The sequence below is a fragment of the Aotus nancymaae genome, unplaced genomic scaffold, assembly GCF_030222135.1.
Source record: "Aotus nancymaae isolate 86718 unplaced genomic scaffold, 86718_ANA_hifiasm-v0.15.2.pri h1tg000057l, whole genome shotgun sequence".
NCBI classification, from domain to species: Eukaryota; Metazoa; Chordata; class Mammalia; order Primates; family Aotidae; genus Aotus; species Aotus nancymaae.
In genome coordinates this window covers 13,918,306-13,934,669 of record NW_026988471.1, presented here as the reverse complement: position 1 = coordinate 13,934,669, position 16,364 = coordinate 13,918,306, and positions in this window count along the sequence as shown.

The following is a 16,364-nucleotide window of genomic DNA, read 5'->3' as shown; positions in this document are numbered from 1 at the left end:
GAAGTGGCTCCACCCTCTGGAGTTCTAGAGGACCAGAGAGTGAAAATATTTAATCAGCTTTTCGCCTCCCCCACCAATGAAATGAAGAGTTTCCACCCAACTAGATTCCACGGACATCTAAAACGTGAAAATCAGAGGAAGACAGCCGAGTTGTAGAAAAAGAGCAAGGGTTTTGTAGTCAGACAATATGAACTCAAAAGCAGCCCTAAGAGGAATTTGACACACATGCACCTTTCTACCTGCTCCCAGGTAAATTATCCAATTACTTAACTTCCTCTGTAACCTGGAATGAATGATAACTACCTCACAGGGTTGCTTTGAAGATGGAATGTAATAAATAATGTCAAGCACTAACTACAGTGTCTAACATAGAGGCAGTATTCAATAAAAGGGAGCTTTTATTCCTGTCTAATGAGGATGCCAGAGTTCTTGTATGAAACAGAAACATCAAACTTTGGGGAAAATTTAAATGCATAGGCGAGTGAACTGGGTCATCTAAAAGGTCAAGTTTGCTGGCACTTGGCTGATGTGATCCACGGAATAAGTAAGACTTGTCTCCTCATGCCAATGCCATACTTGGGTTGGCTCTCCAGGTACAATCCAGACATGGGTAATTGATCTTTCTTGACTTCCCAAGGGACATCCAGCAGATGCATTTCTCCAGCTATGAAGCCTATGGAGGCTGGTGTTGATGGGAAGAACAGGGATAGAACGGGGCTTTGGTCATGCCAAGACTGGAGCTCTAGCTTTAAGATGTGAGGGGGGGTTGAGCATGTGGTCTGGACAACTCTCTTCCACTTTTGGATAGCTCCACCCTATGCTACAGTTAAACAGAAGATATTTTTCAACCTATTTCCCATCCTTTCTTCTGTGTACTAGGTAAACTGGAGGGTAAAGCTCAAACTCACTGATGGATGCAAAGTGGTATAAATCTTAAGTTTGAAATAGAATTGAAATCACGATATTGATTCTATGGAGGGTAGATGGTGGGTTCTTTTTCAGTTCATATGGAGAGCAGGTTGTGGGTAAGTACTTCTGGCTACAGAGAACACTAATAAAAGACAAATGTCCTTTACCCAAGCCCTCAGGGATTTTATGGAGGAGGAATGGAGGGGGAGCTATTTCTTCAAGTACTACAGAGACAAAGTTTCAAAGATTCTCCATGCTTAGTAAAGATAATGACAACTGAAAGGCACTGTATTTCTGTAATATGTTTGGTTATTTACCAGGACAGTAATTAAGAAGTAAGATACTTTTCCTTGTGCAAAGGCATAAGAATGATACAATGGACTCTGAGGACTTAGGGGGAAGAGTGGAAGGGTGGTAATGGATAAAAGACAACATATATGGTGCAGTGTATTCTGCTCGGGTGATGAGTGCACCAGGATCTCACAAATCACCACTAAAGAACTTACTCATGTAACCAGATACCACCTGTACCCCAATAACTTATGCAAAAAATGTACAGTAGATTATTGTAAACTATAGATACCCCATTGATCTATCAAACATTATGTCTTCTTCTATCAAACTATACATTTGTACCCATTAATCACTTCTATTCCTCTTCACCTCCTGCCTACCCTTCTAAGACTCTGGTAGCCACCAATCTACTTTCTAACTTCATGAAGTCTGCGTTTTTAGCTTTATATATGAGTGAGGACATGTGATATTTGTCTTTCTGTACTTAGGTTATTTCTCTTAACATAATGACCCCCAGTTCCATCCATGTGGCTGCAAATGAGAGGATTTCATCCTATTTTATGTTATGTTTGAATAATATTCCATTGTGTGTGTGTGTGTGTAGGTATATGTATACATTAGATAGAATGTATATTAATAATATATTCTAATTAGAATATTATTAGATTATTATTACAGATAGATATGGTATAGGTATGGTATACACACACATACCATATCTATCTATCACATTTTCTTTTCTTTGTCTATTCATTTGTTGATGGACACTTAAGTTGATTCCGTATTTTGACTATTTTGAATAGTGCTGCAATAAACATAGTAGGGCAGATATCTATTCAATATACTGATTCCCTTTCTTTATACGTAGTAGTGGGATTGCTGGGCCATATGATATTTCTATTTTTAGCTTTTTGAGGAACCTCCATACCCTTCTTCATAGTGGTTATATTAATTTACATTCTCAGCAACAGTATATGAAAGTTTGTCTTTTTCCACATCCTCACCAATATTCATTATTGCCTGTCTTTTCAAAAAGCCATTTTAACTGGAGTGAGATGCTATTTCATTGTAGTTTTGATTTGTATTTCTCTGATGATTGGTGAAGTTGAGCATTTTCTCATTACTTGTTGGCCATATGTATGTCTTCTTTTGAGAAATGTCTATTGAGATCTTTTGCCCATTTTAAAATTATGTTACTTGTTTTTTGCTGTTGAGTTGTTTGAGCTTGATACATATTCTGGTTATTAACCACCTATCACATAGGTAGTTTGCAAATTTTTCTCCCATTCTGTGGATTAGCTCTTCACTTTGATTGTTTCTTTTGCTGTGCAGAAGCTTTTTAGCTTGATTAAATCCAAATTGTCTACTTTTGCTGTGGTTACCTGTGCTTTTGAGATCTTATACAAAAATTATTTGCCAAAACCAGGGGTCCTGGAGTATTTTCCCTACTGTTGTTTCTATCAGTTTCATAGTTTCAAGTCTTAGTTTAAGTATGTAATCCAATTTGATTTGATTTTTGTTTATGGTAAGTTATAGGGGTCTAGTTTCCTTCTGCAGTAGTTATTCAGTTTTCTTGGCATCATTTGTTGAAGAGACTGTTCTTTTATCATTGTATTTTTCTGGTGCCTTTGTTGAAGATGAGTTGGCTGTAAGTGTGGGGATTTATATTTGGGTTCTTTATTCTGTTCTGTTGATCTATGTTTCTGTTTTTATGCCAGTACTACGATAATTTGGTTACTAGCTTTGTAGTAAATTTTGAAGCTACTTTGCAGTAAAGATGAGATGCCTCTACCTTTGTTCTTTCTACTAATGATTGCTTGGCTATTCTGAGTCTTGTATGCATTTTAAGATTATGTTTTCTGTTTCTGTGAGGAATGTCATTGGTATTTTGACAAGGATCTTATTGAATCTATAAATTGCTTTAGGTAGTATTGTCATCTTAACAATATTAGTTTTTTCAGTCCATATGCATAGAATATCTTTTCAATTTGTTATATACTCTTCATCATTGTTTCATAGTTTTCTTTGTATAGCTCTTTACTTCTTTGGATAAATTGATTCCTAGGTATTTTATATTCTTTGTAGCTATTGTAAATGGAATTGGTTTCTTGACTGAAAGCATTTTACACTGTTGGCATAAATACATGCTACTGATTTTTGCATGTTGATTTTGTATCTTGCAACTTTACTGGATTTATCAGTAAAGAGATCAAGCCATTACAAAATGTCTTTTATTAAAAAAATAAAAGCCCAGAACCTGATGGCTTCACTGCTAACTTCTACCAAACATTTATAAAAGAACTAATACCAATTCTACTCAAACTCCACAAAAAGATGGAAAAGAAGATAATACTTCCAAACACATTCTATGATACTAGCATTAATTATACCAAATCCAGACAAGGACACAACAAAAAAAGAAAACCACAGGCCAATATCACATCTGATATTCATCATCTGATGAATATAGATGCAAAAATGCTCAACAAAATATTAGCAAATCAAATTCAACAATACATAAAAAGATCACTCACCATAATCAAGTTGGACTCATCCCAGGTATGCAAGGATGGTTCAACATATACAAATTAATAATCATGATACATCGCATTAACAGAACCAAGAACAAAAAACGGATGATCTTCTCAATAGACATAGAAAAAAAATTAATAATATTAAATATCCTTTATGACAAAAAATTTGTGAAGTTGGTTATAGAAAGAATATACCTCAAAATAATAAAACCATTTCTGACAAACCCATAGCTAACATCTTACTGAACAGGGAAAAATTGAAGTTTATTTCTCTAAGAACTGGAAGAGAAGGATGCCAACTTTCACAACATTCAACATAGTACTGGAAGTCCTAGCCAGAGCAATTAGGCAAGATAAAGAAATAAGAGGCATCAAAATTAAAAAGGAAGAATTCAGATCAGCCTTGTTTACAGATGACGTGCTCTTATACTTAGAAAAATCTAGAGACTCTACCAAAAACTGTTACAACTGATCTCTTTACTTGGTATTGGTTTAATGTTTGTTTTAAAAAAATTTCTTCATGATCAATCTTGGTAGGTTGTATATGCCTAGTAATTTATTCATTTTTTCCAGATTTTCCATTTTTTGGCATATGGTTGTTTCTAATAGCCTCGGATGATTCTTTGTATTTCTGTGTTCTCGACTGTAATTTTTCCTTTTCTTTCTTTTTAATTTTATGCATTTGAGTCTTCCCTCTTTTTTCTTGGTTAGCTGAGTTTAAGCTTTGTCTATTTTGTTCATGCTTTTAAGAAAACTTTTTGTTTTGTTGATATTCTGTATTGTTGTTTAGTCTCAATTTCATTAATTTCTGTTCCAGTCGTTTTGTTTCCTTCTACAAATTTTGGGTTTGATTCATTCTTACTTTTCTGGTTCCTCGAGGTGCATTATTAGGTTGTTGATTTGAAATCTTTCTTTTTTGATATAGGCATTTATGCTATAAACTTCCTATTAGTACTTCTTTTGCTGTATTTCATAAATTTTGGTATGTTATAGTTTCATTTTTATTTGTTTCATGAAATTTTAAAATTTATTCTAATTTTTAATTGACTCATTGGTAGTTCTGGAACATATTTAACTTCCATGTGTATGTGAAATTTCTGAGGTTCCTCTTGTTACTGATTTCTTATTTTTTTCCACTGTAGTCAGAAAAGATACTTGATATGATTTTTACTTTATTCAATATTCAGACTTGTTTTGTGTCCTAAGATGTGATCTATTCTAGAGAATATTTCATGCATGATGAAAAGGTTTATTCTACAATAGTTGGGTCAATGTTCTGTAAATGTCAGTTAGATCTATTAGATCTAATGTAGTTTAATTCTCATAAGTGTTTGTTTCTGTCTGGATGATCTGTCCATTACTGAGAGTGGGGTGTTGAAGTCTTTTGCTATTACTGTTTTGTAGTCTACTTTTCCTTTTAGATTTTATTAGTATTTGCTTTATATACTAGGGCATTCTGGCGTTGGGGATATAGATATTCATAACTGTCATATCTTCTTTCTGAATTGACCCTTTTATCATTATATAGTGACCTTCTTTGTCTCTCTTTATAGTCTTTGATTTGTAGCCATCCCACTCCTGGCCTGTATGGTTTCCTTTGAGAAGTCTAAATTGGAGGTCTTTTACATGTTTTTGCCTCTTTTCTCTTGCCTCTTTTTGGATCATCTCTTTGTACTTGGTCTTTGAAAGTTTGATTTTTACATGCCTTACAGTATTCTTGTTTGGGTTGAATCTGTTTGGTATTCTCAGATCTTCCTGTACCTGGATATTTACCTCTTTTTCAAGGTTTTGAAAGTTTTCTGTTATTATTCCTTTCATAAACTTTCTACTCCTTGCTCTTGCTGGATACCCTCTCTTCAGCACCAGTAATTCTTATATATATCTTACATATATATATTTGAGATGGAGTCTCACTCTGTCACCCAGGCTGGAGTGCAGTGGTGCAATCTCAGCTCACTGCAACCTTTGCCTCCTGGGTTCAAATGACTCTCCTGCCTCCTGCCTCAGCCTCCTCAGTAGCTGGGATAACAGGCACATGCCACCATGCCTGGCTAATTCTTGTATTTTTAGTAGAGATGAGATTTCACCATGTTGGCCAGGCTGGTCTTGGACCTTTGGCCTCAAGTGATCCACCCACCTTGGCCTTCCAAAGTGTGGGTATTACAGGTGTGAGCCACTGTGTCTGGCTTATTTTCTGTATCTTGTTCATGATTTTTATTTCTTTGCATTCTTTTTCTTTTTTCTCCTCTGTCTGTATATTTTGAAGTAGCCTGTCTTCTAGCTCACTGACTTTTTCTTTTACTCAATCCATTTTGTAGTTAGGAGCCTCTAATTAATATTTTAGTTAAACATAGACATTTCTCAGTTCCTATATTTTTGTTTGATTTTTTAAAAATTATTTTAATCTCATTAAATTTTTGTGATAAATTCCTAACTTGCTTTTCTGTGTTATCTTGGAGATCACTGATTTTCTTTAAAACTGAAGTTTTGAATTCTTGATCAGAGAGCTCACATATTGCCATCTTATTAGTGTGAGTCACTGTTTCCTTGCTTTGTTTCTTTGGGAAATCATGATTCTTTGTTTGCTGTTGTGTTCTGGGATGTACATCTATGTTTGTGCCCTAAAGGATTAGTTATTTATTTCAGCTCACTCTACATGGCTTTTCCCCCCCCTTCCCCCCGCCGGACGTATTTGCTTAGAGGTTCTTTACTGCTAGGTTACTGCCTTCTGTTTGACTCTAGGTGGCACCGTAAGCCCAGGTTTGGCTCAGCTTCCGTAAGGATTGGAGTGCTGCCCTTCCTGAATGGGGGAGATCCCAAAGAGGATATTCTTGCTCTGCGGGGAAACTTGGCTAGGGGATCCTGCCCAGGGATCCTGTGAATTAACCTCCTGCGGCTTGGTGCTGCTCAACAGACACTCTGATTTGGCATCTCCTTTGGCTGAGTTACACAGCAGAGTTTCCAGGGATGGGGATGGTCGTCCTTCCTCTTCTCTTTGTCTCTGCCTGTTCACAGGGACATTTTTCCCTTGCAGGCACTCATAATGCTTCTCCTGCATTACGGCAGAGACAAATCTCCTGCCTGGACACCCAAGATAGTGAGGAAAGTGAGATTCAGGTGGACACTCACCATTTCCAGTACAGAAACTGTAAACTGGGTAAAAATTTTCTGCTTACTTGGGGCTGGGCAGAATGTAGGGAGGTACATTGTGAATGTGGAAGCCTGATTCTCTTACCATCTGCTTGGGTTTTTTTTTTTTTTTTTCACTTTTCTGTGTCCCTGAGGACTGTCTCATCTTCATATTTGAGTTTTGAAAGATTGCTGGTGATAATCTTGTGCCGTATGTTCATTTTTGATTTTCTGTAAGGGGTGGTGATGTCAGCTTGCTTGTATGCCACCATTTTGGAACCAGAAATCTCACTCTTCTTTTAATACGTTCATGGCAAGTGAACTCGTATCACTGAAAGTCACCAAGACTCAGGTTCGAGTCACAGCTCTATCAATGATGGGCTGTGTGAATTTGTATATGGTTCCACCAGTCACGTCAAGGACACATTGAAGAAGAGTACTGACCTTTTAGAGTCGGGGCAAAAAATAAATGAGATACTTTAAGTGAAACACTTTACACTGTGCAGGATTCACAGCAGGGGATTAGTAGTTTTTTTAATTTAGTGGAACGAATGGACCAATCATCCTCTTAGTTTCCTGGAGAAGTAGGGGGAGCTTTGTAGACCAATGTGGTTCCTTCTTTGGGACTTGGTGAAATGGTGCCTACTCCTTGTTTGCTGCGCTTGCAAAAAAGTAATCATGGTGCTTTCTCAAACCCTATTGGAAAATAATTTACTTTGAGGTTACTCTTGTGAAATTTGAAAAATTAATAAAAAATAGAAGTGACCCCAAAGACATAATAAAAGAAAGATCCTGAGTCTAAACACCTAGGTTTCAATTCTGACTCCCAACATTTATGAGCTCAGGCAAATCACTACTCATATCTGAGACTCAGTTTTCACAGACGTTAAATAGGAGTAAGGATTGTTAATTAATAAAGCTGTCTTGAACATTTATATACAAAGAACTGTGCTAATTACTAGAAGGTGATGCATTAATAATGTAAATTATCCTGAATATTTTCTTCTAAATATTATGTGATTCTGTGAATTTTTTAGGTTGACACTGCAATGGAATTAGGTAGTTTTTAGGAATTATGGTCAGTAGGCAATTTTACAGCGGATATACATTTTTATTTGCCAGTAAAGAAGAATTTCCAGCCTCTGGTTTAAAGTTAAGCTGTAACATGGAAATACACATGAAATTGGTAAGAAATAAAATTATTAGTAGCCCTTTTAGTTCTGCTCATGCATGGAATTAAGGGAATAAAGTGGTTATCTGATGCAGATGTAGTAAAGCTTGCTACAAGTGTATCTGGTGGCCTTTCATTCTGAAGGTTTTGGTGAGTCATTGAGAGTCTCTGATTAGGAACATGACTAGAAGCTTTGCGTTAGAACAGTTCATTTGATAATTTATGCATGTGCTTCCAAATTTGGAGGGCAAAAGCCTGGGGAATATGCTAATAGCCTCATGCTGAGAATGAGGAAAGAGACAGCATGCTGTTCATTAGCCATAATAAAACCGTAAGGAGACCCATCTTTGTGTTTCCTTTGCTGAGGGAAGTATATTCAGAGAAGAAGGCAGATCTGCAGAGAGGTCCCTGGTTCTCCTTTTGCAATAGTAGAAACCAAGTTTTACCTTTTATTATGGGGCTTCTGAGTTCAAAGAAAAGGACTACATTTCTAACTATACTTTCAGCATAAGTGAAAGTCATTTTTCCCTATACATTCAGATTCAGCTGTTATGAGATGAGTCCCTACTATGTGCTTGAACCAGGCCTGACTAAACTGTGTAGTGCCTTCCTTTCTGTGGTCCTTGGCTTCTCCTTGTGTCAATAGGGGGTTTGGACTTTAGCTGTGACACTCCATGTTTTCCCACAGGGAGTGGGACTTAGAGTCTGTATTAGTTCATTCTCTCATTTCTATGAAAGAATACCTGTGATTGGGTAATTTATAATGAAAAGAAGTTGAATTGCTCACTGTTCCACAGGCTGTACAGGAAGTATGATGCTGACATCTGCTTGGCTTCTGAGGAAGCCTCAGGAAACTTACAGTCATGGCAGAAGGGGAAGGATAAACAGGCATGTCACATGGCTGGAGCAGAAGGAAAAGAGTGAGGGGGAAGGTGCTACATAAAAAAACAGATCTCGTGAGAACTCACTATTGCGGACAGTACCAAGAAGTGTGGTACTAAACCATTCATGAGAAATCCACCCCCATGATCCAGTCATCTCGCAGCAGGCCCCACCTCCAGCACTGGGAGTTACTCTTTGATGTGAGATTTAGTGACGACACAGACCCAAATCATATTAGAGCCCCTTCTAGATAACTGGCAGCTCTTGAATACCGGTAAAAATTATTGTGAAAGAAGCAGCATAGTTATTTTGGTTTTAGCTTCAACTCTCTGAGAAAGTATTGGAAAATCACTTCTTTCTAGACCTCAGTTTCTGTATTGTAAAATAAGGGGCTTGGAAGATAATTTCTGGAACCATTGTGTCTCACTTTGGTACTTAGTGGTTTACAGTTGGGAATACCTGGGAAGCTGCTGGATATGTTCCCAACTAGCCCAAGAGAAAACGAAAACCTACCCATTGGAGAAAAGAAGCAATGACCATTGTAACTCATCCTACAACCAGTAGAGAGCCTTCCCCTCTTTCTCTGTGGGTACTATGTTTGCAAATTGAAGTCAGTCAAGAAAGCAGAGACTAGAATAATCAAGGATGTGGAAGGAAATGAAGATGCTAAATCTGCAGTCTGATAACAATCTGTGGCTGAAAATAGGAGACCAATTCCTAAGACAAAATCAGCAGAAAATCTCAACAATCAGATAATTTGTTGCTATGACAATTGGGTTTAAAATCTTCTAATTGAGTGTAGTCCTCTGTGGGAGCGGGTGACACACAGCAGCAGCATGAACAGTAGTCACCCTGTTTTCAGTGCTCCAGGAAGTATTTTGAGCCCGTCAGCAAACCATCCATCTGCTTTGCCTTCTTCCTTCCTGAAAAGTGCATCTGCAAGAAAGCCCAGGGCTGAAGGCCAGAACGAATGTGTTCGAAGCTTCCAGGATTCCTTTCCACTTAGATGAGGTCAGCAATTTCTGAAAAGAGCTCTCTGTTTTTTCTGGGAGTAGGAGCAAATGCTTTTTGAAGCTTTCAGAGGCCAACACATAGATGCTTTGTCCAAATGAGCTATGCATACACCTTCCTAGTCTTGCTCTGGGTGGAAAAAAGGCTTATCAACCTCCAAGAGCCTTCAGAGGCATTCATACAAACATAGGTCATTTGGAATTTCCATAGATGCCTGAATTGTTATGGAAAGAGTGTAGTCACCTACCAAGTGGGTGGTTATGAATCTTCCCTTACTTTTCACTTGACCATTGACCTCATTCATGAATGGAAGTTTTGTCAAACACTTACTACGTGACAAATATGCCCCTCCCTATTCTGCTCTCATCCCTTTTAGAGTGTAAATTCCAGGAGAGCAAATATTTTGTCAGTTTTGTTCACAAATGAATATCAAGTGGTTTTAGACATGTCTGGCACATAGTAGAATTTTATATTTAGGAAGACTCGGCTAGGGACCCTGGATAATAAGATAAAAAGATTTACTATCTCTTGAGGAGCTTGCAATACAGTGAGAAAGTCAGCCTACAGGCAGGTATTTATTGCAATGTGGTGAGTTGTAGAATGGAGATATGTATATAAAAGAGGTGAGGATTCTGGTCTTTTCTGGATTTTTCCAGCCTTCCCAGAGTGTTGTGTTGAATTCTGGGCACAATGCATTAGGAGCAGCCCTGGCAAAGCAGAGCGAGTTCTCAGAGAAAAGACTAAAAGGGGTCCCCATTTCTGGAAGGCAGAGGGAGGCATTGTGCTGTGAGAGATGGAGAAGAAGAGATTTAGGTAGACATGAGAGCCACACCAAACCTGGCAAGTGGTTGGGCAGAGGATAGTTTATGATTCTGCTGTGTGGCTCTCTTTAGTAGACAGAATCAGGGACAATTGCTGGAGGCATTGGAAAAGCAGATTGCCTTTCTGTATAAATGAGAACTTGCCAGCAGTCAGGTCTCTAAGGCAATGAGTTTCTTTCTACTGGAGGCTTGAGCTGCAACTAGAGGGAATGTGGTGGAAGAAATTTGTGTGCTTAGGAAGGTGAAGCTAGATCAGAGATTCCAGATTGAGTTCTTTTGTGCTCCAGGGGTGCTGTGTGGCTATTGTAGGGGGTAAACTCATGGCTGAAAGACAGGCCTCACTCCCATGCTCCAGTGTATATTAGGGGTGGTAAAATTTTATCTGGGCCAAAGAGTTTCCTAATTTTATTTCTTTTAAATGAATGAGCCAGATGTCAGCAAGTTTCTTGTCAATTCTTAGGACCCAAGATAAAGCTAACTTTAAACCAGATGGAATTAGTATTTTGCATTGATTCACAGAATTTTAGGGCTGGTTGCAACCTTTGACATAATCTCTAAAAGTGGTTCTTAACATTTGAGCATTTTTGGGTGATTTTAAAGTTTCATAGAAGTTGTTTCCAGGAAAATGCACATGTATCGTCAAACAATGAAATGTCTGCGAGAAAGTTCACAGAGTGCATTTTCCATAAAGTCCACTGAGGAATCTTTCAGCAGTCCATGCACTCTGGGTTCAGATTTCTTAGTTTAGTTTCACTTAGAATTTTGAAGATTGGGAAGTAGGGGCCAAGAGGCAGCATGCAGACAGGGAAGTCATAAGGTCTGACTTCCTTTATTACAACCCTTCCAAGCAGGGAACCTGGAGTCGGACGGTCTTTATTTAAATCCTTTCTCTGCCTTTTTTTAGCTGCGCTCTTGGAAGGCTGTAGAACATTTTTACAAGTAGGCAACAATTGAATTACTGAAATCATCTAAAGAATGCCTTTTCATGTCTTCCTGAAATAGAAATAGAAAAAGACAAGTGATAAAACAGGCAGTAAAAGCAGAGCTGTAGAAACTGAATGGTTAAGAAGTTGGACAAAAGGAACAGAAGCTACACGTCATAGAACAGAAACTCAACTGTCAGGGTCTAACAGCTTTGATCAGAAGCTCTAGGCTATGGCCAAGCCAGGGCAGCATGGCACAGCTCTGCCCTGCAGTAACTCAGCTGGTACATCTAACTCTTCCAGAACCCCGTGGCTTCTACCTTCAGTTTATTATGGGCTAGTCTCTATCTGTATCTGTGGTGAGGAAATGAAGTTGTGCCTACTTAACAGACACTGGTGGTTCTAGGGCAATTGTGAGCCTGCTTGGGGGTAGGTGTCATGATACCTGCAATTAACAGTGAAGAGAGACCTAGAAGGTTTGTGAGACCAAAGAAAATTGCTGTAGGTTGAAGCATACACTCTGCTTCCTTAGATCCAAGAGTCTTCTACTGAACTACAGTTTCTTAATCTCAACATTACTCCAGTGGCTGCAGAAATTATGGCTGCCTGAGAAGGGGGTCTCAGAATTAATAGAACAGGACATTGAAACATGACACCCTTAATTTCATTGTTAACGTGATACAGATCATTGCACAGTGTGCTTATAGTTGTATGAAAATGTTAAAGATTATATAGGTACAATTGGCTCTGTAAGCTTTGTGCTGGTGGGTGATACAGTCTTATTGTCATTAAAGTTGTGTGATTGGGCAGTGGCCAGGGCACAGTAGAATCTTGTATTCTTGATACTTTGTTTATAGATCATAGTTAATTTTCTGGAGACATATTTTGCCATTCGTACTCTGTATACTATTTATATCTGTTATTACATGGAGATTTTGGAATGACACTGATCAGGTTTCAAATTTATGACACTCACTAGCAGAGAAACTGTTTTGAAGTTATTTAATTTTCTTAAACCACAGTTTTCTCCTGCTCATAATGATCCCTGCTTGGAACAGTTGTGAAGAAGATCAAATGAGAATGAATATGGGGGCGATTTATAATGTGCATGTATGTATATGTATCTATATACATTTTTTCTGTGAAAATTTTTATTCAGAATTTTAAATTAGTAATCTTTATATTTATTTGTAATAATAATACTAACTAACATTTATATAATGCTTTCAGTGTTAAGTACTACTGCATTTATATTAACCCATTACATTATTAACAAGAACACTGTAAGGTAAATGAGGTGCAGAGATAAAGCAAATTGCCCAAGATCCCATTTCTGATAAATGGTGCAGGACGGTTTTCCAAGAAGCCTTGGAATGCCCTTTCTTGCTTGCAGTTCTCAAGAATAACAATAGAACGTGCTGGAAAGGCAACATCCTGACATAAGGGAGGGTCTGGCTGAAACAAACTCACCTTTGATGTTCTGTCCTCTAGAGAAAATAGGATGTTTTCCAATGCTTCAGCCCAGTGATTCCCATTACTCCAGGGTATAAAACTCAGGGTGGGCTGCTTTCCAGGGTCCTTCAGCTGCAGTGCAAGTGGACACATGCAGGTGAAAGTCATCTACCCGGGCAGCTTTCCTGAGCCTTAGGGGAGCAGCTCCTCATGAATTGCCAGCTTCTGTTGTCTTTTGCTGCCTATCTGTAAAAATAAACCTGTGTCATGTAACTTGCTATGTGTGTGCATGTTCTGTCTCACAGGACTCAGACAAGTTGGTAACTGGTGCACAGTGAACCTACTTCACAAATGGCAGCACTGGGATTTCAATCCTAGAAACAGTCTGTACTTGTAACACTGTACTATGCAACCTGTCATATAGCAAATCAAATATCCCCACCCCCCATATGTAATGGGGTGAACCCTCAGAGATGGGGGCTTGATCAGCAGAGTCTCCCTCCTCACTCTTCCTAGTTCCCTGCCTTGTTGCTGTGTTATCTTTTTTCTGTTCTTTTCTTTTTAATGGTAAACCTATTGCATGTTAGAGTTTGTCTTAAGGTGGTAGCCTCGTCTAGGAGTTTAACACATCCATTGTATAATACTTAATGTTATGATTTTCTGCCCATGGTATTAACGCTCATTTGTCAAGTCTCTGAGAATTGCATTCCTAGGTTTCTCAAAAAGGTAGTCTCCTCCCCTGCAGAACCCTCCCCTTCCTTATCAGCAGGGCTTCCCACACTTGTTGGAGACAGGTTAAAGTGTTTTTCTGTCAGTGCCCTGGAATCTATTTCTCATCAAAGATCAGCTACCACAGGACAGGTTTCACTCTGGTGCCCTGTTTTACAGCTTTCTTGTCTCTTTCCAGCATGTATCACTCAGCCTGTTTCCTTCCATCAATACCACTTTGAATCTGCCCCAGAGGCCCTTGATGAAAGATGAGAGACAAAAAAGAGCATGGAGACACCATCCTTATCAGGTTGTGGCCAGTTATCTTTGCTTCCTGATGTGGTCAGAGGTGGCCTTAGACATTAGAGGAGCTTCTGCCTCCACGTGGCCTCTGTAGAATGCTGTCATTGTGTTGAATGAACTGATATTTCACGGTGAGGAAGCCAAATCCTTCTTTGTTCCTCCCTAGATTTCTCCTTAGAGGTACAGCACAAAATCCTGGCTTAGGCATGATGGTACCTTAACATCCAGCTCACTGATGGGTCCAAGCATAATTATACTTTCCAAGCGTTTACTTTTCCTTTCTGATTTCCCTAAAACTAAAGGATAAAAATATAAGAATAAATTAGATTTTAGTTGGCATTGGGTCAGTTTGTGCCTGATCACAGAGATAAGGTCCCAGATGTAAACAGACAGAGGAAGAAAACCTGAGAAACAAATTGAGAAACATGAAATATAGATCCAGGGGTTCAAACTCCATCCTACTGGAATTCTAGAAGGAGAAAACAAAAATGAGGCAGAACAGAAAGTAATTGGAGAAAAAATAAAAGATCATTCTCTAAACTGAGAGAGTTGAATTTTCACATAGAAAGGCTCATGGAAGGCTGAGCTGGGTTAATGGAAAAATATATATACTGGATTAATGAAAAATATATATTTCAGAAATCCTGGGATAGAAAGAAAATCTTACTGGCTCTGAGAGAAAAATACATGTTATCTACAAGAAACAGCATTATAGCATCATAGATTGTTTTTATCAGCAGCTTTGTGGGCTACTGATACGGAGCCTTGTCTTTAAAGTTCTGAGAGAAAATAATTTTGGATCTAGAATTCTGTGTCCAGACAAAGCATCCATCAAGTTAAAGACAAAATACAATGCTTATAAACAAACATGATTTCAGAATTTAACTCTCACATAGTCTATATGAGAAAAATCACTTTAGGGGATACTTTAGCAGAATAAAAAAGAAATTCACAAAAGAAGATGACATGGGGTACTGAAAAGAGGTCACTATTGTACGGCCTGAGTAAGTGAAGAAAGTTACAAAGAAATGGAAAGAGGTTTCATTTCACATTGTCGCTTGGAAAACTCTCTGTTGTACAACACAGGACTTTTTTTTTTTTTTAAATGGGTCCAATCATACTACTCAGGTCTTTCTATTTTAAAATTAACCCATGGACTCAATAGACTTACAGAAAAGGAGTTAAATGTTATAAAACTTGGCAAAGTAAAAGTAGTATTTAACCTAGTATAAAAGAGGAGGAAGAGGACGGAGGAGAAGTTGAAGTTTGAATAAATATGCTAATTTCTTCATCATTAATATACATATTTTAGATGAGAAATTCAAAAAGTTCTATCTAAAATTGACAAAGGAAAAAGAGCTTTTTAATTATATTATTTAAAGGCACAAGAATTTAACAACCAGCTGTTAATAGTGATTGTTTTTAGGGAGTGGGACTGGGTATTAAGAAAATGAGGTGAATTTTACTTTTCATTTCCCCTGATAACATAAACATTATTTAAATACAAAATGATCTAGCCTTTCCTTTTGTAAAGTCCCAGTGTGAGGAAGTTGGCTAGATCTTGGGATTTCAACTTCCCCGGACATTTCATTACTTACCACCAAAGCACATGACACCACTGTCCATATTTGTACCTCTCAGAAATCAACATGGCTTTGTTTTTATATCCAACAAAAAGAAAAATCTACGAATTGACTTCCCCTTAGTGTGGTTTAGCCTCCATGTGAATACATGTGAATATTACACCAATGGGCCTTTAAAAATAAAGTACTTTTATTTCTAGGAGGTAAAATTCTAGATGAAAGGCTGGTTATAAGCTTTCTAATATCAGGATGAAAATAACAGCAAAGCAGCCCTGTGTAATTAAAGAGATTATTACAAACACGGAAGCCTTGAGAAAACAGCTCATGTATCATCGTGCCTTCTTACTGAATTCCCATCAAATCTGCTCATTGTGGACATCCTTCAGGGAACAATGCTCACCCCAGGTTTGCGAGGGCCCTCCCACACAGGCAAGATTACTCATTTTTTAAAAAAGAGGGTCATTTTTTCAGGATACCAGGAAAAAAAAAAAGGGATTAGCAAAGTAATGAGTTATCTGTGTACTTTGCATACAGACTGGAAGATTAATCTTTGTTAACTGCTAGCTTAATGTTACAGTTAATAATTAGTTACCTTGTCGCCCTGGAACATTCATCATTTTATTGAACTATAAGGTTTATGTTGT